Here is a 23,560-nt window from a genome sequence, read left to right as displayed (position 1 = left end):
TCATCGCTGAGTATGATTAAACACTGTGGGCGAATGCATGAAAAAAGGAAGCTCAGCCTCGTGTTTTCAGGGCACACAGACAAAACTAGACAGAGGTTGTTTTTAAATGAACGAGGTGCTGCAAAGAAGGTGGCAAATTTTGACTGAAAGTTAGCCGTGTAGCCACCATGATCTGACCCACTGGTTTGTGAACTGCTGTTCAAACCCTCAACTTTGGCTGTTGCTGTGTTGATTCTATTGAGCCAGGTGATGCAAGCATGGTGTGGATCTGACTGCAACACCAAGGGATGTTGCACCTCGTACCTTAGTGACGTGTCAATCACAAAGTAGACCGATCATAAATAGGGCTCATTATGTAAACAAAAGAGCGGTCATGGCACCAAAAGTCCAAAACAAGACTCAATAGGTAGAGAAGACACTAGTAAACGTTAGCATTGGTAGCAAAGATTTGCTCTTTAAAGTTCTTAAGTTCTCTATGGGAGCAGCCTGAATGCTCAGCTTTGCTGCTCAACCCACAAATATATGTTCTTTACAAATTTGGCTCCATTTAGGAGAAAACAAACAGGCTTTCCAATTGTATAAGATTTACTGCCAATAAGTATTATTACAAATAAGAAATAATTGACCAAACACAAATTTCATTACATTTTGTGCCAAGTTTAGAAAATGAACATCGTGTTATGCTAAACAAGGCCTCAAAATAGTGACTGAACGCATAAATTTAGAGGAAAGTGCTCACTGAGGTCATAGTTGGAGGAAGCCAAATGTCATTTCCCCACAGACTTTCAGAACCAAAAGCTATGTCCACTCTTTAAACTGTGTAGTTTCTAGAAATGACAACAGTAGGCCAGGTTTTCAGTCTCCAGGGGTTGAGGTTAAAGTGATATTTTACCTTGACTTAGTATTGGTAGAAGTAGCAAGCTAGTGTTGATGAATGTAAATAGGAGCAAAAACACTGAATTTCAAATTACACTGTTATTCAGCTGTCAGCTTAATGGCAATAGATCATGTCATGGCAACTAACCAGTTCACTTAATAAGGTCAGTATTGACACCAGTCTCTGGAGTCGAGTGCTGTTTTCCTGCAGACTTTTCCACTATTGGACTTGTTTTTGTAGTCAGAGTCACTCCTGATGGCCATTAAAAAGAATGCATGTTTAAAGCAACACCACTGGCTTCACTCAGATCTAGAAACTCTGTGCATCTTGTTTTTAATAGTCTTTTCAAAGCTGTCGAAAAATGCTGCACAGACACCAATACCTGCCAACAATGGCACAAAGACCTCTTGGACTTTCTGTTTGTCACATAATTATATACATATAGACTTTTTTTGTCTAACAGTTGGGCTTTGTAACAGAAAACCAACATGAAACGGGGTTTGTGCTTATTAGCATTGTATGGTTCCATTAATCTGTAAAGATATGTGAGTGATGACCAGCATACTGCACTGTTAGTTAAAGGTACAGTGTGTAGTCGAAGGAGCTTGCAAAGAAAAGCATCTGGACTTCTTTAAGTCACTTGAAGACGTTTCACCTCTCATCCGAGAAGCTTCTTCAGTTCTAAGGTCAAATGGTGGAGAGTCCCAGATATAAACCTAGTGGGAGTATCCCCCCACAGAGGGACAAAAGGACCCCCTGATGATCCTCTAATCGCCTGAGCCAAGGTGTGAAACTGGGTGTGGGTCCCAATCAGCCAGAGTTTCGGGTGAGTTCATTGTGAAACCTGGCCCCACCTTATCATGCAAATTCCTGAGATCAGATGGCCCAGGATGTGAGTGGGCGTTAAGGCGTCTGGGAAGGGATCTCAAAACTGTGTGGTACAGTGTGTAAAATCTCACCACTAGATGTCAGTAAATTGCTGATCGTGGTTAACTGAATTCTATTTTCTTATCCCTCCAAATTCAAGTGCATAATCATAGCTTTGGTGGCTGCTTTAGTCAGCAAAGAGAGATCAAATCATTAAATTCTGACTGTGCAGTTGCAGCCGGGCAGCATTTTTTTTAGTACTCCTAATGTTGTTCAAATATGTTAAATATATTTTAACATATTTGAACAATATAAACAAAGAGCAATAAATAAGAAATAAAAAATGGATATGAATGAAATATTTTATGTTAAAACTCTGGTTTTCATCTTTACTGAGCGTACCCAGATAACAAAGTGACTCCAGACTGGAATCACTTTTCTATCTGGGTACGCTGTCAGTCCGCTGTTTAACTCAGCTGTTAATAAGCCGGGTGAGAAGCGGCCACGCTTATTTACTCTGGAAGAGGCTGTCAAACTTTGTGAATGGAGTCTGATAAGACTTGATGAAGCTTACGTCTGATAATACAGATGCTGAGGTGAGTTGTTGTGGAATTGCTGAACTTTTCTGTTGATAAGCGCTGCTGTTTTTGACACTGTTAGCTGGTGTTGGTGTGTCGTCCACACTAGTGGATCTAACATTATTGAACTTAGCAAATAAACTCTCATACAGAAAACTGTTCATCAGAGGCAAAGTGGGAATTTCAGGGCACTCAAGATTAGCTGTCATAATGTTAGCTTATAACCAGCTAATGTTGTTGCTTAGCTGACTCGTTTTCAGCTGTCTGGAGACGAGAGGGTTGCATGTTTAATCTGGTGACCATAAATAATTGCGACAATATCAGGAATAAATAGTTATATCTATGCATGATTTCATGTGTTAGAGCCCTGGCTTCAGTTCAGGAGATGAGGCTTGCAGAGAGGAGGAAGAGGATGACGTTTGATCCAGATGCGGTTGAATTGTCCCTGTCCTTCACGTTTTCACTTCATTGGTGAAGGAGACCCCTTCTCAGATGACAAAACAAGGGTATCATCCTTCATATCTTGAGTCTAAAGATGCAGGCACAGCAAATCTCTTCTCCTCCGCCTTTGACGTAGCAAATATGTGGTCAGCCTCTAGCCACATGCATAAAGCAGGATTAGGTGAAGCAGTGATGCTCATTTCAGCCACTATATGCAAAATGACAGGCAACATGGCGGCTTTCACAAACCAGCCCACTCCCAAGTGTTTTTAATTTTTAACTCTTAAGTTTATGACAATGCATCCATTTGATGGAAGATGTAATTACACTGTAATTAATTAAAAAAAAACTATAACTGCTTCACATGACCGACTTTCACTGACAGTGCCTCTGTGAACATAGCACTGCAAACAGTGGTTCGTTGAGATAAATACCTTCAGCATGCTAACATGCCCAGGCGATGTTTAACATGTGTCCGCAACTTAATTAACCACGTGGTTGAGCTAACAATGTGCAAATCAGCTAATTAAGAGGCAACACCTGATGCTGGTTTCATTATTAGTTTCAGGTCTGCTGATGGTGCTAGAGGAAACATTAAGAGTGCTAAATACTACAGTTGTCTTAACTAGAAAAACATGAAAATCTGTCGACCAGTGCTTAAAGCATTCAGTTAAAGACAAAACTGATCATAAAGTGATCTAAATCTCGAGCTAAATGTAGCTGCATAGTAATGTAATACAGGAGTCATTAAAAATATCGACTTGCTCGGTTTGATGACTGATTGAGCCATAGATGTTTTTGCTTGTGCACTCCTTCTAGAGACAATTATGAGCACTGAATGTAAGAAGATAATCAAACACGCATTGATCGTATACTGCAACTTCTTTTTAACACTCCTGTGACTTTTCCAGCTAAACTAACCCTACAAAAAATAAACAAATAAAACAACCTGCGCTGTCTCATTGTTTAAAGTGAAAAACAGATGCGAAACATTTGATTCGAAAAACTGATCAGACTTCTGTAACACCAGCTTCGAAGAGGTTTTTTGCTCCTCTAAAATTGAAAAGCGTCACATCCCAACATAAAAACATTTTGCCTTTCCTGTGCCCCGGTTTATAAAAGGACCCCATCACTTGGTCCAAAGTTTGCAGTAAGTAGGTGCAGGCATTATTTATTTTGCAAAATCGCTGAATGCATTATCTTCATTTCTCAGTCCCTGTCATGATTCTGAAGATGAAAATTATCTTTGAGATGCCCCTTGTGTGATAAATAACTGCATTCCTTTTCATTAGACACTGACTTTCCTTTGCAGCAGTTTACTCTGTAATCAATTAATTAATCATTCCACCATCAGAGACTTTAGTTCAGTGTCTGATGCTGGCACCAGATTATATTTAATTATTTTATTAGACTTTTTTATCTTCAAGATGATAGCAGACGGTCATCTTAAAAAAAAAAAAGAAGGATATTTTTTTCTTTCTCCTTCTGTTTCCTCTCCCTCCATTTCTTCTGCCCAGTCCTTGTGTGCCTTTGGCATCAGCCTTTTATTAAGGGATTTAATATCCACCATACCATAGGGCCAATTTTCCTCAGGGCTCCTCTTTCCCCATCTTCTTCTTTCTCTTTTTTCCACACTCACATACCCACACACGAGCAGCATGGCAGGAGCTCCATCTTAAAGAAATGAGGGGAGCTGGGGAGCAATTAGATTCAGCTGGAGACATTTTAATGTGAATTTCTCTCAAATGCAGCGCTGCTTTCCTCTGGAGAAATCTCAAAGTCAAATATAGGATCTTTGATCATTCACAGCCATATGGCATTGTGAGGCTTGGATCAAGATGATGATGATGTGCGTGTGTGTGTATGTATATGCATGTGCTCTGATGATGTCTTCAAGGTCAAATCATGCAAAACTAATTCAAATGGCATACATCCCATGGTACAAATGAATAATAATTTAAAAAAAAATACATGGCAGGGCGGTAGCTTTCGAGATTATTTGCAAAATTAGTTGGAAATGTGTGGTTTTAAAATAGTGAGGAAGTCAACACTGGTTTGACCTTGGAGTCAGCAATTATTATATCTGCATGAGACTGCACAGATTGCATCACACGCGTATGGAGAGTGTGTGTAATCAAAGCCTGTAGATAAAGAGTTTGAGTGGTGGAACACTCTGACACTGGGATTAGCCGAAGCCGGCCTGGTTACGGATTGACCTCTGCAGGATAGTGGATGTGAACGGGGATCTTACCAAATGCCAGAAAATACCAGAGATCTCATACCTCATTCTATAGCCCTGCCAAACCCTTACATGGTGTACCACCAACACATTTTGACATTTAATTCTTGCATAGCTGATTAATATATGGAGAAAATATAACATTTTTCATTTGCTTTCCACTCAGTGTCACATGTCACCTCACAGTGATTATGGCATTCTGTTTTTTTTAATATGATAACAGAAAAAGACTGTAATGGCTTGAAACACTACACGCAAAGTGCTAAGAGCTTTTGCTGCCCAACCGTAACCACAGTTATCGACTGCAATCAAAGCTCTTTGCTTTGCATTCCCACAGTCTCTGAAATAAGAGTACAGAAAAAACCTGTTTCTGTCTCAACAATTATTATAACTATAACTATTATAATTATAACTTTCTCAAGCACCACAAAGGTACATATATGTCCCCAAGGAGCAGGGTTTTCAGCTGGTATAAAAAAGAACATAAAAAATCCATCCATCCATCCATCTTCATCCGCTTTCTCCGAGGCCGGGTCGCGAGGGCAGCAGCCTAAGCAGAGAGGCCCAGACCTCCCTCTCCCCAGCCACCTCCTCCAGCTTATCCGGGGGAACACCAAGGCATTCCCAGGCCAGCCGAGAGATATAATCTCTCCAGCGTGTCCTGGGTCTGCCCCAGGGCCTCCTCCCGGTGGGACATGCCCGGAACACCTCACCCAGGAGGCGCCCAGGAGGCATCCTTGTCAGATGCCCGAACCACCTCAGCTGGCTCCTTTCGATGTGGAGCAGCAGCGGCTCTACTCTGAGCCCCTCCCGAATGGCTGAACTTCTCACCTTATCTCGAACATAAAAAATGAATGTGCATAATTTATAAAGCTATGGTCAAATTAGTAGTTTATTAATTCCCTATTTGGGGTGACTGTCAGTGGCGGTCCTAGCCTGTTTGATCTAACACACCTACACCTTAGTTCACAGATTCACTTTGTCTATTGTGCATTTCTGAGATTTCACACAACCCAGGATTCAAATCATGAATACATAATGAGCTTGGATTTACAACATTATAAATGAAATGTGCTCTATTTGGAAGCAGCGGCCCCCCTCCCCCCTTCGTGTTTGTTGTTTTGTTTTTATTTTGTTTTATTTTGCGAGTTGGTTTTTAGATGCCGCTCCAGCCGGTCAGAGAATCCCCCGCCGCCCCGCCCTCTCCTCTCTGCAAACGAAGGGCACCCTTACTCCCAGGAAATGGGCGATAGAAAACCGATCGGTGCCTATGCCATTCCCAATATGCACTGGCTGACATTGGGGCAGCATGAGTACGAGCATTTTATTTAATTTTTTTTTGCCGATGCCCGTGATGCCGCCCATCACCACGATGCTGCCCCGGGCAACCGCTACTGGTGACTGTGGTATCCTTGGGCAAGATACTGAACGCTGAGTTGCTCCAGATGTGTGTGGATGTTAGAAAGAAAGCACTTAAACATAGACAAAAGTGCTCTTATGAATATGAGTGTGAATGGGTGAGCTAGGCATGTTGTATAAAGCACTTTAAGTGCTCAAGTAGAGTAGATAAACGTGCAGCGTTAGCACTATCTCCTCATGGCAATGTTCTCAGCTTGAATATTTGTTTTCTCTGTACATAGTGAGTTTTCTCTGTGTTTTTACTGCTAAGGTACAAAGATTTTAATTGTATATTTACATCAATTACTTAATTACTTTAGTTTCTATGAGTGTAGCATCTTACATGTCATGATCCTTGCAGGTTCCAGGGCTTATGTTTACTTTTTGTTCCTCTCTTAATTTAGAAAAAGCATCTTTGATGACTTTTATTGTTGGAATAGGGGGCTCTGTGGGTCCACCTATGGGCGGAGATGCTCTGCTTGGATTGTCCTTTGCACACCTGAGAATTTCGGTGGTGTAGCAGGTCTCCTCCAGCCTATTTGCTGTGATTGTGGTAATCAGACCCTTTTTATTTGCTACTTATCCTTCTGCTAATCATTTACTATCACTGTTACTCTGTCCACTAATGGAGTTGCCAGCCTCATCCAAGCCACATTAACCTGTTCTGTTCTGCTCCTCCACCACTCATCTCTGGAATTTTGGAAGAAGGACTTACCTGAAACCTGAAACTTGACTCAGTCACTCAAACCTCCAAAGCTCCTCGTTGTGTTGCCGCTGTCACAACAAAGTCTCAAGACTCACACTTGCTCCTTTTAATAACTCTTTTAAAATCATCAACAGTGTCTTGAGTCTGAATCCAGAGTTGTTAGGTTGTTAAATATGACAACCTAACAACCTCTATGCAACCAACAATCCTCAAAGTTAAATTATATAGAAACACAAAGCTTGTCTAGATTATATTAAGATTTTATAGTCAGTGTAATCACAGCCATAACTTTGTTTCATTTTGGCTGGGCAGCTCAAACATACCACAGTATCCATGAGGTTCAGTAAGTGAGTGGTAGAAAATTCATATTGCTTTGTATTTAATGCACTAGCAATAACATCACAGGAGCTGAATTAATCAAGGACTGACCCAGAATTTAAGAGTTTGAAGCTTGGGGATAGGATGCTTCTCAAGGAAATACAGGGGGGATTTGGGCAGATTTTACCTTGAAGTTTTTACACAAACTTACTTTCTATTTAGGAATCAGAGGTTTTCTGATGGATTTGTTAATGTTTTTTATAGTGCAAATTTAACCCACTTCCCACCAAGACCTGACTTGAGAGCTGAAGGCGATGGACGGATGGGACACACTTTAAGGAAGGTGCTTTCTGCTGCTCCTTTACTTTCCGGGGTTTACCACAGAAGATGGCAAACAATGCCAACCCCTGCACCAGAGAGCTGCCACATCCTTTAAGGTACTTTTTGTAACTACTACTTCAAGTATAGTTTTTGTGCGGACCCAAATACAGACAAACGAGAGGTGGGTCTGACCTTAACAGAAAGCGAGGTGTGGCTTGTGACAAACAAAACTAACAAGACGAAAACTAAGATAAAACCTTAACTATGCAGAACTAAATACATGAAACCTGAAAAACACGAGAAGGTGACACTCACACAATAAATACACATGTCAGGTGTCGCTACTCAGACAATACCGCCACATAAGCGTTGATTTAGAAGAAGTCAAAAGTGGAAGCAAAGATATATCCAAGCTTCTGTAGCGGATGATGATTAAAATGGCGGTAAAAACACTCTTGTCTTCAAGCAAGAGCGGCCACATCGTAATGCACCAGGTTACAAAAACTGAGAGGTGCAGGAACGAAGCCACAAAATTAGAAGCAACACCAGGGGGCGACAGCGAACAAAAAAACCCTGTGAGGGTTACATTGACTCTCTTCACCATCTTGTGGTACAAATCGGTACTACATGAAATGTTAGTCTTGGTCCACCAGCGACACTGAAGCTAATAACTGAAAAACAAAACAAAAAAACGGCTGGATGGATGTTCGTGCATAAACAAAGTACTATTAATCAGTCCATTTGAGAGTCAACAGTCAGACTATGAATAGGTTTGTCCATGAACATCAATATACATCTATTATAAAAACAACTGAACATTCACTAATAAAATAATTGTTGATTAATTAGGATGAATTTTAGGTTAATTAAATAATTAGAACAATAGGATAAAGAAAGTATTTCTCTTCTTCTTCTTATTTGCTACTATATATTGCTTCGGCTAACACAGTGATAACACTGTCACCTAAGAGGATGTACTGGTGCAGTGTGTTATCAGGACACTCAGGGAAAAACAAAGAAAATGCAAGATCTATTGTCCTTTTCCTCCTGAACTTGCCTGGGGATAAATGAAAAAGGCTTTATATCTGCCCCAGGAAAAAAAGAAACGAAATCCTCCACAAACCATCTCAGTTCAATGTGAACATAATCAGTAAGGCAATCTTTGACTTATTTGCTCCTGCAGGTGTCAGGGACTTCAAACAAAGTGTGTTAAAGGAAAGAAAATGAGATATGATTTCATAAAAATGCCCGAAATAATGTCTGCTTTGTTTCACAAGATGTATCCATAGCTGAACAAAAAAAAAAGCTTGTCAGTTAAAATTTCAGTGTAAATAAGAGAGCTATGAAAGTAATTCCTGACAGCCAAAAGACACATTTACAACAGAAGAATATGGATATTTAAAATATGCATTCTTTAAAAAATCACTTTCAAACATCTCTTTAAAAAAATGACTCCCTGTCTACCTGTCACTGTCAGAACAATGAAGTAACTCAACAGACGCCAATTTTACATGGTCTATTTTTTATGAAGTGCTGGGAAGAGGAAATTCAAAAAACAATATTTTACTTATTGCAGGAAAGAGACAAGACATGTTTACATGTTTCACTGTCAGCAGAGACGAAAATAACAAATAGCAATTACTGTCATTCTGTGTGAACATTTTTTTTCCTGCCACAAGTATTTTCTTAAAAGAGCAAGTCTGTTTTTCTTAAAGCTATTCTCCTTTTGTTTACAGGAATACCTCAGCGTTTTTTCATTGCATTTGAAGGTTGGAAAACTTCTGACCAGGTTTTCAAAACATCTTGGCCCCAATTTCTAATGCAGGATTTCCAGTGTAATGTGTTATTGTCCTCCAATAACAGATCTCCCAGGACCACAAAATAAATCTGGTTTTAAAGGCATTGATCTGTTAAAAGAAAGTTTTTTCTTCCCACTGTCACTAAGTGCTTTTCATAATTGGTCATGTGATTGTTGGGGTTTTCTCTCTGTTACTATAGGGTCTTAATAAAAAGCCTTGAACTGTTTCTTGTTGTGATTTGGTGTTATACAAAAAAAAAAAACTAAACTGAATTAATGTATTCCAATTAGTCAGTTAACACAGTGAGCGATTTGCAAATTGCACATCTCTTTGAACATGACGATTAGTCACCACAGGCACTATCCAGTCTTCAGACAAAAATGAAAACAGAAAACCAAACAGCACTGACGTTTGTAGGGTACTGAAGTTGGGCTAGCTGGTGGCTGTAGCTCAGGTGGCAGAGCAGGTCAGCCACTAATCAGAAGGTCGGTGGTTCGATCCCAGGCTGCCTCCTGGCTGCATACCAAATATCCTTGGGCAAGATACTAACCCCACGTTTGCCTACTGGTGGTGGTCAGAGGGCCCGGTGGCGCCAGTGTCCGGCAGCCTCGCCTCTGTCAGTGCGCCCCAGGGCAGCTGTGGCTACAATGTAGCTTGCCATCGCCAGTGTGTGAATGGATGGGTGAATGACTGAATGTAGTGTGAAGTGCTTTGGGGTCCTTAGGGACTAGAAAAGCGCTATACAAATGCAGGCCATTTACCATTTATATTAGGATGTGCTACGTGGTGGCTAACTACCACTGGTGGTAGCTAGCCACCATTGGTGGCGCTGTCACTTGGTGTTCGCTCGCTCTGCGGTAGAGTATCACTTCCTGTTCCTGCTCAAACACAGTGGTGTTTCTGAGTAGCTTATTTGCTTAGCAATTTAATTAACAACTTTTAAATACATTCTTTTTCATAGTATAATCTTCACGTGCTTCATTCGAAGCACACTTTCTGTGTACTCACTACCTAATTTATAGCCAAAGTATTCACTCACTGTCTCTGTACTGTTTCGCTAGCTTAGCTTAGCTTAGCTTAGCTCGTAGCCGACTTGTTAGCACCATGGCTACTTCACCTGTCCCTCCTGCACTTTCTTGCTCATTGTGTCAGATGTTTAGTTACTCCTCGGCCTCCTTTAGCAGTAATGATATCTGTAACAAATGTAGCATATTTGCAGCTCTGGAGGCCAGGATTACTGAATTGGAGACTTGGCTTCGCACCCTTCATTCACCCATAGCTAGCCAGGCCCCTGTAGCTGGTGCAGCTGAAGATAGCGTAGGCCCCGCTAGCTGTTCCCCGGCAGACCCCAAGCAGCTGGGGAAAGAGGGCGGCTGGGTCACGGTGAGGAGGAAGCATAGTCCTAAACAGAAGCCCCAGGTACACCACCAACCCGTTCATGTGTCTAACTGTTTTTCCCCACTCGGCGACACACCCGCCGGGGGTCAAACTCTGGTAATTGGTGATTCTGTTCTCAGACATGTGAAGCTAGAGACACCGGCAACCATAGTCAATTGTCTTCCAGGGGCCAGAGCAGGCGACATTGAAGGAAACTTAAAACTGCTGGCTAAGGGTAAACGTAAATTCAGTAAGATCATAATTCACGTCGGCAGTAATGACACCCGGTTACGCCAATCGGAGGTCACTAAAATCAATATTGAATCGGTGTGCAACTTTGCCAAAACAATGTCGGACTCTGTAGTTTTCTCTGGTCCCCTCCCCAATCAGACTAGGAGTGACATGTTTAGCCACATGTTCTCCTTAAATTGCTGGCTGTCTGAGTGATGTCCCAGAAACAATGTGGGCTTCATAGATAATTGGCAAACCTTCTGGAGGAAACCTGGTCTTGTTAGGAGAGACGGCATCCATCTCACTTTGTATGGAGCAGCTCTCATTTCTAGAAATATGGACAAATTTATTAAACCCCCCAAAATATGACTATCCAGAGTTGGGACCAGGAAGCAGAGTTGCAGTCTTACACGCCTCTCTGCAGCTTCTCTCCTCCTGCTACCCCCCCAAAAACCCATCTCCATAGAGACTGTGTCAGCTCCCAAACAGACAAAAAAAAACTAAAAACCAGCAACAAACAACTTAAACATAAACAATTACAAAGAAAGAACAATAAAGTATCCACATCTGAACCAAAGAGTAAAACAGTGAAATCTGGATTATTAAATATTAGGTCTCTCTCCTCCAAGTCTCTGTTAGTACATGACTTAATAATTGATCAACAAATCGATTTACTCTGCCTTACAGAAACCTGGTTGCAGCAGGATGATTATGTTAGTTTAAATGAATCAATACCCCCGAGTCATTCTAACTACCAGAAATCTCGAAGCACAGGCCGAGGGGGCGGTGTGGCAGCAATTTTTCACACCAGCCTATTAATTAATGAAAGACCAAGACAGACTTTTAATTCATTTGAAAGCCTGATGCTTAGCCTCGTCCACCCCAGCTGTAAAACTCAGAAACCAGTCTTACTTGTTATCATCTATCGTCCACCTGGGCCTTACACAGAGTTTCTGTCTGATTTCTCAGACTTTATATCAAATTTAGTTCTGAGCTCAGATAAAATAATTTATTGTGGGTGATTTTAACATCCATGTAGATGCTAAAAATGACAGCCTCAACATGGCATTTAATCTGTTATTAGACTCAATCGGTTTCTCTCAAAATGTAAAAGAACCCACCCACCACTTTAATCACACTCTAGATCTTGTTTTAACATATGGCATAGAAACTGAACATTTAACAGTGTTTCCTGAAAACCCTCTCCTGTCTGATCATTTCCTGATAACATTTACATTTACAATAATTGATTACACAGCGGTGGAGAGTAGACTTTATCAAAGTAGATGTCTTTCTGAAAGCGCTGTAACTAAGTTTAAGAATATAATCCACCCACTGTTATCATCTTCAATGCCCTGTACCAACATAGAGCAGAGCAGCTATCTGAACGCTACTCCAACAGAGGTCGATTATCTTGTTAATAATTTCACCTCCTCACTACGTACAACTCTGGATACTGTAGCTCCTGTGAAAACTAAGGTCTCTAATCAGAAGTACCTGACTCTGTGGTATAATTCTCAAACACGTACCCTAAAGCAGATGACTCGTAATCTGGAGAGGAAATGGCGTGTTACAAATTTAGAGGATCATCATTTAGCCTGGAGAAATAGTTTGCTGCTTTATAAGAAAGCCCTCCGCAAAGCCAGAACATCTTACTATTCATCACTGATTGAAGAAAATAAGAACAACCCCAGGTTTCTCTTCAGCACTGTAGCCAGGCTGACAAAAAGTCAGAGCTCTTTTGAGCCAACCATCCCTTTAACGTTAACTAGTAATGACTTCATGAACTTCTTCACAAATAAAATTTTTATCATTAGAGAAAAAATTACCAATAATCATCCCACAGATGTAATATTATCTACAGCTACTCTTAGTACCATCGATGTTAAGTTACTCTTTTTCTCCAATTGATCTTTCTGAGTTAACTTCAATAATTACTTCCTCCAAACCATCAACGTGTCTTTTAGACCCCATTCCTACAAAACTGCTCAAAGAAGTCATGCCATTAATTAATTCTTCGATCTTAAATATGATCAACCTATCTCTAATGATCGGCTATGTACCACAGGCCTTCAAGCTAGCTGTAGTTAAACCTTTACTCAAAAAGCCATCTCTAGACCCAGCAGTCTTAGCTAATTATAGGCCAATCTCCAACCTTCCTTTCATATCAAAAATCCTTGAAAGAGTAGTTGTCAAACAGCTAACAGATCATCTGCAGAGGAATGGTTTATTTGAAGAGTTTCAGTCAGGTTTCAGAGCTCATCACAGCACAGAAACAGCTTTAGTGAAGGTTACAAATGATCTTCTTATGGCCTCTGACAGTGGACTCATCTCTGTGCATGTCCTGCTAGACCTTAGTGCAGCATTCGATACTGTCGACCATAATATCCTATTAGAGCGATTAGAACATGCTGTAGGTATTACAGGTACTGCACTGCAGTGGTTTGTATCATATCTATCTAATAGACTCCAGTTTGTTCATGTAAATGGAGAGTCCTCTTCACACACTGAGGTTAATTATGGAGTTCCACAGGGTTCAGTGCTAGGACCAATTCTGTTTACATTATACATGCTTCCCTTAGGCAGTATCATTAGAAGACATAGCATACATTTTCACTGCTATGCAGATGACACCCAGCTCTATCTGTCCATGAAGCCAGATAACACACACCAATTAGTTAAACTGCAGGAATGTCTTAAAGACATAAAGACCTGGATGGCCGCTAACTTTCTGCTTCTTAATTCAGATAAAACTGAGGTTATTGTACTCGGCCCTGAAAAGCCTAGAAATATGGTATCTAACCAGATTCTTACTCTGGATTGCATTACCTTGGCCTCCAGTAACGCTGTAAGGAACCTTGGAGTCATTTTTGACCAGGACATGTCCTTCAATGCACATATTAAACAAATATGTAAGACTGCGTTCTTCCATTTGCGCAACATCTCTAAAATTAGAAATATCCTGTCTCAGAGTGACGCTGAAAAACTAGTTCATGCATTTATTACTTCCAGGCTGGACTACTGTAATTCATTATTATCAGGATGTCCAAAAAACTCACTGAAAAGCCTTCAGCTAATCCAAAATGCTGCAGCAAGAGTACTGACAGGGACTAGAAAGAGAGAGCATATTTCTCCTGTTTTGGCTTCCCTTCATTGGCTTCCTGTTAAATCCAGAATTGAATTCAAAATCCTGCTCCTCACATACAAGGTCTTAAATAATCAGGCCCCATCTTATCTTAATGACCTTGTAGTACCATATCACCCTATTAGAGCACTTCGCTCTCGCTCTGCAGGCCTACTTGTTGTTCCTAGAGTATTTAAAAGTAGAATGGGAGGGAGAGCCTTCAGTTTTCAGGCCCCTCTTCTGTGGAACCAGCTTCCAGTTTGGATTCAGGAGACAGACACTATCTCTACTTTTAAGATTAGGCTTAAAACTTTCCTTTTTGCTAAAGCATATAGTTAGGGCTGGACCAGGTGACCCTGAATCCTCCCTTAGTTATGCTGCAATAGACATAGGCTGCCGGGAGATTCCCATGATGCATTGAGTTTTTCCTTTCCAGTCACCTTTCTCGCTCACTATGTATTAACAGACCTCTCTGCATTGAATCATATCTGTTATTAATCTCTGTCTCTCTTTCACAGCATGTCTTTTATCCTGTCTTCCTTCTCTCACCCCAACCGCTCGCAGCAGATGGCCGCCCCTCCCTGAGCCTGGTTCTGCCGGAGGTTTCTTCCTGTTAAAAGGGAGTTTTTCCTTCCCACTGTTGCCAAATGATGCCAACAATCATATGACCCCCTATGAGCAAGCACGCTCATAGGGGGTCATATGATTGTTGGGTTTTTCTCTGTATCTATGAAGCGCCTTGAGGCGACTTATGTTGTGATTTGGCGCTATATAAATAAAATTAAATTGAATTGAATACATATGGAACGTCAGGACTGACATAATGAATTAATTAAATAATTAATTAAATGTGGCAATAATTAAATAAAATTGGAAATAATGAATTAAATAAATATTTACAACACATTTAATAAATTAATTATTGACACATTTAATTATTTACATAATTAATTAATAACACATTTAAATAATTATTGACAGTTTTAATTAATTATTTAGTGATGTATTTATTTAATTCATTTTGGCACTATTGCCCCCTTCATGTCTCACCTTGAAATCATTTTATCTGTCAGCCTCACCCATCAAACTAAGGGGGCGGGGTTAACGCTGCCACTGCAGCTTCTCTAACATTTGATTGGTTGCCGTGCAAAGTAAGTCAAGACAGGTCATCCTAGATCAGACCTTCCCAAAGTGCAGGGGAGGTGCGGTTTGAAAAGGGGGAAAAAATTTGGTTTCACCTGCAGCGCGCTGGGCTGTTCAAATCACAGACAAACAGTATCCCACATTCTTGATTTTTAGTTCACAAACACTTGTTGTAATGACTAACTACTCCTGACATTTTGGAGATGTTAGCTCTTTATACAGTAAAGTTGCAGTGGGATACAAATAATATCAGGCTGATCCTACCACGATTTGTTCAAATCAGGGACAAACAGTATCCCACAGCTGTTTATGTTTTTGAACCCATTTTGCACAGAGAGGCATTCTTTGAAAAATGTATTGATAGCAATGTTGAATATTATTACACAGAAGAAAAAAAACTACACATAAAATAATTACACCATGACCTCTGCATTTCTAAATGGAGGGACAGTAACTACGTGTGTGTATGTAAGCGTTTAAAAACTGAAGATAGTCAGATTAAGGCTATGTCCACACGTACCCGGGTATTTTTGAAAACGCAGATTTTTCTATGCATTTGCACCTATTTAGGGCGATCGTGGCTCAAGAGATGGCAGTTCGCCTTGTGATCAGAAGGTTGCCGGTTCGAGCCCCGGCTCGGACACTCTCAGTCGTTGTGTCCGTGGTCAAGACTCTTCACCTACTGGTGAAGGCCAGAGGGGCCGATGGTGCGATATGGCAGCCTCCCCTCTGCCAGTCTGTCCCAGGGCATGCAATCCATTATTATTTAAACCAACTGTTAACTGTATATTTCTGTACATTTACGTATTATGATTCATATTGCCACATTCATTGACCTTGTTTATAGGTAATTTCATTGTTTGATCACACTAAAATGTTCCTAATTTAATGTCTGAAAGCACTTGGTAAAGGCAGAGTCCCATGTAAAATTAGCGCAACAAACTCTATTTTCATTACTGAAAATAACCGTATTTTTATGGGACAGTTATTTTCTGTTATTTTACAGTCGTATTTTGGCGCCCCAGCTGCCGGAATATTACCGTTTTTCCCCTATTTATAGATGATTTCATTGTTTAATCACATTAACATATTCCTAATTTAATGTTTAGTGGCACTTGAAAAGGCGAGATCCCATGTCAAATTAGCGCAACTAATTGTATTTTCATTACTGGAAATAACTGTATTTTTATGCGGGAGTTATTTTCTGTTATTTTACGGTTGTATTTTGGCGCCCCAGCTGCGGGATATTACCGTTTTTTTAAGATGTTTTCTTTAACAGTGTACCCTTTCATATCTGTTCTCATTGGACGACACACTTCACTTGTCTTGAAGCTGAGAAAGATTTATTTTGAGACCTGCTGTACCAGTGGGGTTTTTTTTCTACCCATAGTTGAACTTGAAGTTGTCAAACGTCAATTAGGTCTCTGGTCGGCATGTCCCTCCAAAATGCTTCCTGTGGACACAGCTTAATTTGCAGTTTAGCGAGATTGTAACTAAATGTAGGAAATACAGTGAAATCACAACAGAAACTCTCTTCTGTGAATAAGAAGCAGCTGGTTATGGTGACTAAAAGGGACTACTAAGGTGGATGCCATAAAGTGGCTCATGGTCCTGTGACATCCCTAATATTTACAAAAAAGGTATTTCATTACAATCAAAAACCTGTTGGCAGACAAAAAAAAACCATACCCCATAAAATTTGGGGGCTAAAGCCCCGTAGAACCACATTCATTCTGCACTATATCTCGAGCAACGCCAATGAAACCAAAGTCCAGAGAGTGGGAATGCTTGAGTGTATTAGTTGTTGAGAAACTGGGACTGTTGTGAAGGTTCGTGCCAATAAGCTGCACTCAGTTCTGTTCAGTATTAATTACATCTGTTTTCAAACTTACTGCTGCAGCCCTCCACAACAGTCCCAGTTTCTTATGTTGCTCTTTGGGAAATTGAATAGTCCACCCCTACTTTAACACAAACAGACTGCAAAAAGAGTTCTGTTTAGGGATACGATAACAAATATCAATGTTTACTTTGTTTACCTTTAGTCTCTATCTATTGTGTCCCATTAATGTTGCAGTCATTCTGTCTTACAGACAGCTTAATACATTTTAGTGATGGTATTTCCGGCTCTTTATAGAGAACCGGCTCTTTCGGCTTGGCTCACTAAAAAGAGCCGTCTCTTTCGGCTCCGAACCGGCTCTTCAGGTTGTTTTGTTGCTTTAACCCCCTGGGGTCGCCGGACGCGCCGGCGCGTCAAAATCACGTGACTAATTTAAGACAACACAGCTACAAGGTGCAGCAAGTCAGTCTCCATTTCACCTTGGGTCGAAAGTGCGGAATTCAAACTATATACCAGTTTTTGAATTGTGTCGATGGGCCATGTAAAACCAAAGTTACCATAAAAAATACACATGATGTCTTTTTCTGAACAAAACAGTGGTGTTTACAGCGGGAAGAACGGTAAAAACCGCGTTGTCTACAGACAGCGCTAGCAAACGCTCTCCGCTTGCAAACACTCTTGCGGGTGAAAAAAGAAAAAACACCCCTTCCCTATTGGTGCTAGATTTTACCATGTCAGCCAATCAAAAAAATGATATGGCAACATGTGGCACTTGGTTGTTTAGGGAGAAGGGGAAGTTTTTGGGAGTGACACCCGCGACGGAAAGCGGGCGAGCGAGTATTCATATGTGAAACATTAGTGACGTTTAGCGTGTTTGGAGGCTATAATAAGTTTGTTGTGTAGTTATTGTTTTGTATTGTATGTCAGTTATACTGTTGAATTTCATATTTTCTCAAAAAAAAAAAAAAACGCTGTCAAAGGCAGATTCCAGTGGAAACGCTGTTCCCACATGGAAAACTGGACTGATACACCTCCTGCTGTCAGACCTGCAGGGTTTAGGCCTGTGGTGTTCTCCTCTGTCTTATACTGAACACAAACTACATTTTTTGGACTGACACAAATAATTTGTGTGACTTCTTATTTGATTGTTCTGTAAATAGATTTAAATGGTTATATAAAAAACACCTGAGGCCTTGGCTGCATTTTTAGGTAAATAGTACCATATAACTTTGTTGTTTGCAAAACTTGTGCATAATTTTTTAGAAATGTACAATTTCTATTTGCATTTCAAGTTATGAAAATGATTCATTAAACATGTTTGTGGGTTTTACAGTAAAAAATATAACTTTTTTTCTACTCGGATTTTGAATTTTTTGTCTGAATTTAGATCAACTGTGCTAATATAGTATACCAAAATGAAAAAATAACTCAAATTTCAGATATTTGAGGTTGTGCTGAAAATAATGATGCCAAACAAGGCAAGAAAAACATATATTAAAGGTGAAATATAGAGGTAAAATCAAAAGTAGTCAAAAACGGCCAATTATACCCTGGACCCCAGAGGGTTAAGTAATTTATTATTAACAATAATATAAAATTATGCACAAAAGGAATTACTAATGTAAAAAAAGTGGTTTTATTTATATATGTTTATATATAAATATATACAGTGGCCCCTAGAGACAAAACACGTACAAACTCCAAAACAAATTTCTAGCGTTAACTGAACTTAAAAACAGAGCTACCTAGATCACTTAAATTACACAATTGAAAGCATATGTGTATTGTTTGTGTATTTATACACAAGCACTCATATATATTCAAATAATTTTAAAAAAAATGTTCATTTACCTGTTACTACCACATACCAAATCCGGTCGTTGGTACTTCCTGGCTTGTGTAGCCTCTAGGTAACAAAAGCTCAACACTGCGCCTAGCATCCTGGAGCACTTCTGTTGTGTTTTGTACGTGTTTTGAAGTTTGTACGTACTTTGTCTGTAGGGGCCACCATAAATATACTTTTATTTATCACTCCACATAAAATTTAATAAATAAATCATATAATACAAAAACCAACTAGTCACAGTTCAACTTTTAACTACTTAAATTTTCAGCTTTGTCCTTTTAAACAAATTTAAAGTGAAACAACACAAAACACTGCAAACCACAACACAATTAAATATAAATTAAAATATGAAAACAAAAAGAAGATGCACATTCTCTGTCATATGGGCCTGCATGAATAAACCTTCTGAATCCTTTATCGTCGGCAGCTGGAAATAGTTGTGGATGATTACTATACCTTTATAATGTGACATTGCTGTCCCTGGCTTTCTTTCTCTGTCTGTCCCTCCTGCTCTGTTCCTGTGCTAATGCGAGTGTAACTACCGCCCCTCCCCCTCTGCCCAGCGCAAAGCACAAGGCTCACGCGTGGAGTGAAGCGGGAAAAAAGTGCGAGAGAGAGAGTGGGTGAGAGAAGGGAAAAAACGTTTACGTCAAAGATCCGCCTCTAAGAGCCATTTCATTCGCAACCGACACATCACTAATACATTTGTATGACTCAGTCTAGGTGGATGGATGATCCTCCACAGCAGAAAGTATCAAAGGCTGAAAGCTGTTACACTTATTCTGTTGTTTTTCCTTTCTAAGATTTGTTTGTGTGGCTATAATAGTAGCTTCTATTACAGTTTGACATCAGTTTTCTTGTTTCTCAAAGATAACCAGAACAAGTAAAAAAAAAGAAATATAAAAGTGGAGACACAACTGGACAAAAAGAAGTAAATGACAAAGTCCCAAACTGGCTCAATCAAATTGAACTGAATTGGATAAATCCCGTGGTTCACTGTGTTCTCTTGAACCAATTGAACTCGAATGTTCTCAGTGTGCCTCTTCAATTTTTCCTTCAGTAGCTTTTCCCACTTGGCACCATCTATTTTCTGTCTGATTGTTTCCATGCTTCATTGATTTCATGTATTCTTTCAAATGGAAGTCTGCTTTTCCTTTCAGCATCATTAAAAAGACATTTTTGAATGAAATCAAGCCGGTGTTTCTTCTGTAGTCATTCTTACAATTCTTGCCATGATACAATTTTAATTAACAAAATTCATCTATGTGGGTTTTTAACCAAGCTCAATATGTGTAATGTGCTCTCTGGGAGTCGCAGGTTGGGGATTTGATATTTATTGCCTTGAGCAGATTTTAAATCAGCTAAAAAAAAAAAAAACGCCATTAATATCGTAAATTTTCACAAAAGCATCATCGTTCTCCAAGGCAACCTGTTCTTTTATTTTGGTACTAGTGTTGCCTTTTAAAACTCAAGGTCTGAGTCTATCCCTCAACACTGGAGTGTTCTTATTCCAGGCAAGCGTCGTCAAGGCCTTCCCCAGCACATTTGTAAAACTGCTGACTCGGCATGTTTTAAAGCACAGAGAAAGGTAGCAAGGTATTAGAAAAATTCTCTTACTTCTCTCCACAGAGACTTAAACTAAATTTACTATCTGCAGAGGCTGCCTCAGAGCTATGCTGCTCCCCCCTGTGACAGTGGAGTAAAAGGAAAGAAAGAGAAAAGAAGGATGAGAGACAGAATCATACTAATCCTTAACAAGGGAAGTTGAGATAAAGTTTTTTACCGTGAGGCCTTTTGTTTATGTGTATGTGTGCATGTAGCGTAGGCGTGTCTGCTTCTTTGCCCTCTGTGGTTCCCCCAGCAGTGCTGTGGCAGTATTAGTGAGATTGTCAGACCCAGACCGCAACCTGGATAAACCAGTGCACAAAGAGGTCTCACCTCTAGTTAGTCTGAGCAAGACAGAGTCTAGCAGCCAAGTGATGGAGAGCAATTGTTAGTGCTGCTTCGCAGTTAACAAATAACATAATCGCTCAGCGTGTCAGTGGTTCTTGTTTGTGCGTGCACAAAAAAACATGTAACAGGCAGGAATAATTTTCAGGAAAAAATTAGGTTGATGCTTAAACAAGATGTAATATATGATGAGCATGTATACATCCATTACAGATAACACTGTCATGGCCCTCCAGTCCTCTCCGATTCACTGTTTGGTTTTGTTTGTTCTCTCTCATCCTCACACCTCCCTGCCTGGACGGTATTCGGTTCTGGGTTCCTGCCTTGGCCTACATACCTTGTCGTGATTACTCACCTGCTACTCATCGCTCTTGATTGCTCCCGCCACTACTTAAGGCGACGGCTGGGTAAGGTTCTTCGCTGGGTTGTTGTACTTATTTCAGCAGTTCTTGCCAAGAGCTGGTTCCCAGTAGTCCAATTCCTTGGAATTGGTAGCCAGCTTGTGTCTCGATTCTGCTTATTGGCTACTTGCACTTCTGCTACAATCAGCTAATTTCAGTTTGTGTGCTGGAGGACAAGCGGCACAGTCTACAGTCAAGATATGAGCATTTTATTTATATTTTATTGTACACAAAAACAAGAGTGTGATGGCAAAATCCAAACTGGATCCAGGACCACTGCACTATGCTGCTAACACAACTTTAGCTTTTCATTAGCACCTACACAGCTAGCATGCTAATGCTAAACTAGCCAAGAACCAAGAATGTTGCTAAAGCTGAGTGAATGCTGACCCTAGCCCAACAACCAGACCCTAAACTTGAATAGGTGGTTTTTATCTTTTCTTTGAACGACTGACTTTGTGTTCATGCCTAAACTCCCAGAGAAAGATCATATGTTGCCAATGCCTCAGTAAGCAAAATTGCTATTGGCTGTCCAAAAAGTCGCTAGAAGTCGCTAAAAGACATCATCACCTAATTTGCATAATTGTTCATGCTTATGTAATTGTAACCTACCCTTTAGCAGAGAGAAATAACATTGTGGAAGAGACATAAATTGAGTAAAAAAAACACTTTAAATGCATTTAGAATGTATTTATAACTACAAATTAATTTTCTTTTAGCAATTATCGTTTTTTTAATGTCACAATTCCAACCCTCCTCCTTTGTCTGGGCTTGGGATCGGCAAAAGTGACCTGAAATAGGCACTCTGGTGGAGTTACTTTTTTGTGTGTTTGTGTTTTTAAGTAGTTTTAAACCTTGTGATCCACAAAAAGTAACAGTAAAAGAAGAAGTCAGGGCGGGAGCAGCAACTTCAATTATGCGCGATTCAGTTGCAGTTTTGATGCGTAGGGGTGAACAACTCCTAACAGCAGCTGGGGGCGACTGCTGTGTGGGGGCTATCCACCGCCTGTGAGCGCTTTGGCATGGGCGAGGTGCCCACAACAGCAACTGCTGCTTGTTGAGAGTAAGCTTTGACGTGTGCTTTCACGTCGGAAAGTCATCATAAGTCTCCAATAACACCAGCAAAAGTCGCCAGATTTGTTGCTAGTTGCTTTTTAGGAAAAAAGTCACTAAGGGGGTCTGAAAACTCGCTAAGTATAGCGATAAAATTACTAAGCTGACAACACTGCGTTTGTCCTCATTAGAATTTGTGTTGTGGTACTGTAGCCTGTAGGTTTATATTGTTAAATGGTAATTTAGAGACAATGTGTTTCAGGCCATTTTGTAGAGAAACAGGAAAGTAATGTAATGAGTATTATTACGAATTACTTCATCCTGGGAGTAACTAATGAACCACATTACTTTAGAAAAGTGTTCTGGGTAATATGTGTAATAATTTTTTTGAGCAACACTGATCACAAAAAAGAAGGGAGATACCTCCAACATGCACAAACATTTGACCACAAAGTATGCAATTAATTTCCACGAATGTAATGTCTTTGTTATGCTGCTTAGCAACAGTGGTAAATTGACTCGATAAGTGATATTGGTACTGTAATTGTAATCCCTAAATTCTTATTAATTCCCATCCCTAGTCAAGTCAGTGTTTATTCATATAGCACATTTTAAGCAAGCTCAGTTAACCAGAGTACTGAAAAGATCTAAATCAGCAATAAATATACACTAAAATCATTTAAAAACAACAAAAATATGCAAGACTGTGTTTGTGCAAGTAGAACTGAAAGGAAGCAACAATAAGCAGGTTTTTAACAGTGTTTTAAAAGGATTGAGAGACTGTGTGGCTCTTATATGGAAAGATAGGTAATTCCAAAAATTAGGAGCCGCCACTGAAAACCCTGTATTATCTCTGCTTTTACGTGTGGGGCGATTGTGGCTCAAGAGTTGGGCGTTCGCCTTGTAATTGGAAGGTTGCTGGTTCGAGCCCTGGCTTGGACAGTCTCGGTCGTTGTGTCCTTGGGCAAGACACTTCACCCGTTGCCTACTGGTGGTAGGCAGCCTCGCCTCTGTCAGTGTGCCCCAGGGTGGCTGTGGCTACAATGTAGCTTGC

The 23,560-nt window shown here is 40.1% G+C and overlaps 1 long non-coding RNA gene across 3 annotated transcripts in view; it reads left to right on the top strand.

The window, feature by feature from the left end:
- Positions 1–23,560, top strand: part of LOC143414704 (uncharacterized) — a 78,660-nt gene that overhangs the window by 25,902 nt on the left and 29,198 nt on the right. For 2 of the 3 annotated variants that reach the window (XR_013095391.1, XR_013095393.1), the window contains exon 2: positions 7,689–7,861. This is a non-coding gene — a long non-coding RNA (uncharacterized LOC143414704). Of the gene's footprint in view, positions 1–7,688; positions 7,862–9,481; positions 9,601–23,560 lie in introns of those variants that run through there. The other variant, XR_013095392.1, reaches the window with a different exon arrangement.

Source organism: Maylandia zebra, linkage group LG22, assembly GCF_041146795.1.
Source record: "Maylandia zebra isolate NMK-2024a linkage group LG22, Mzebra_GT3a, whole genome shotgun sequence".
In the NCBI taxonomy this organism is placed as follows: domain Eukaryota; kingdom Metazoa; phylum Chordata; class Actinopteri; order Cichliformes; family Cichlidae; genus Maylandia; species Maylandia zebra.
This window is presented reverse-complemented; position numbering and strand designations above follow the sequence as displayed.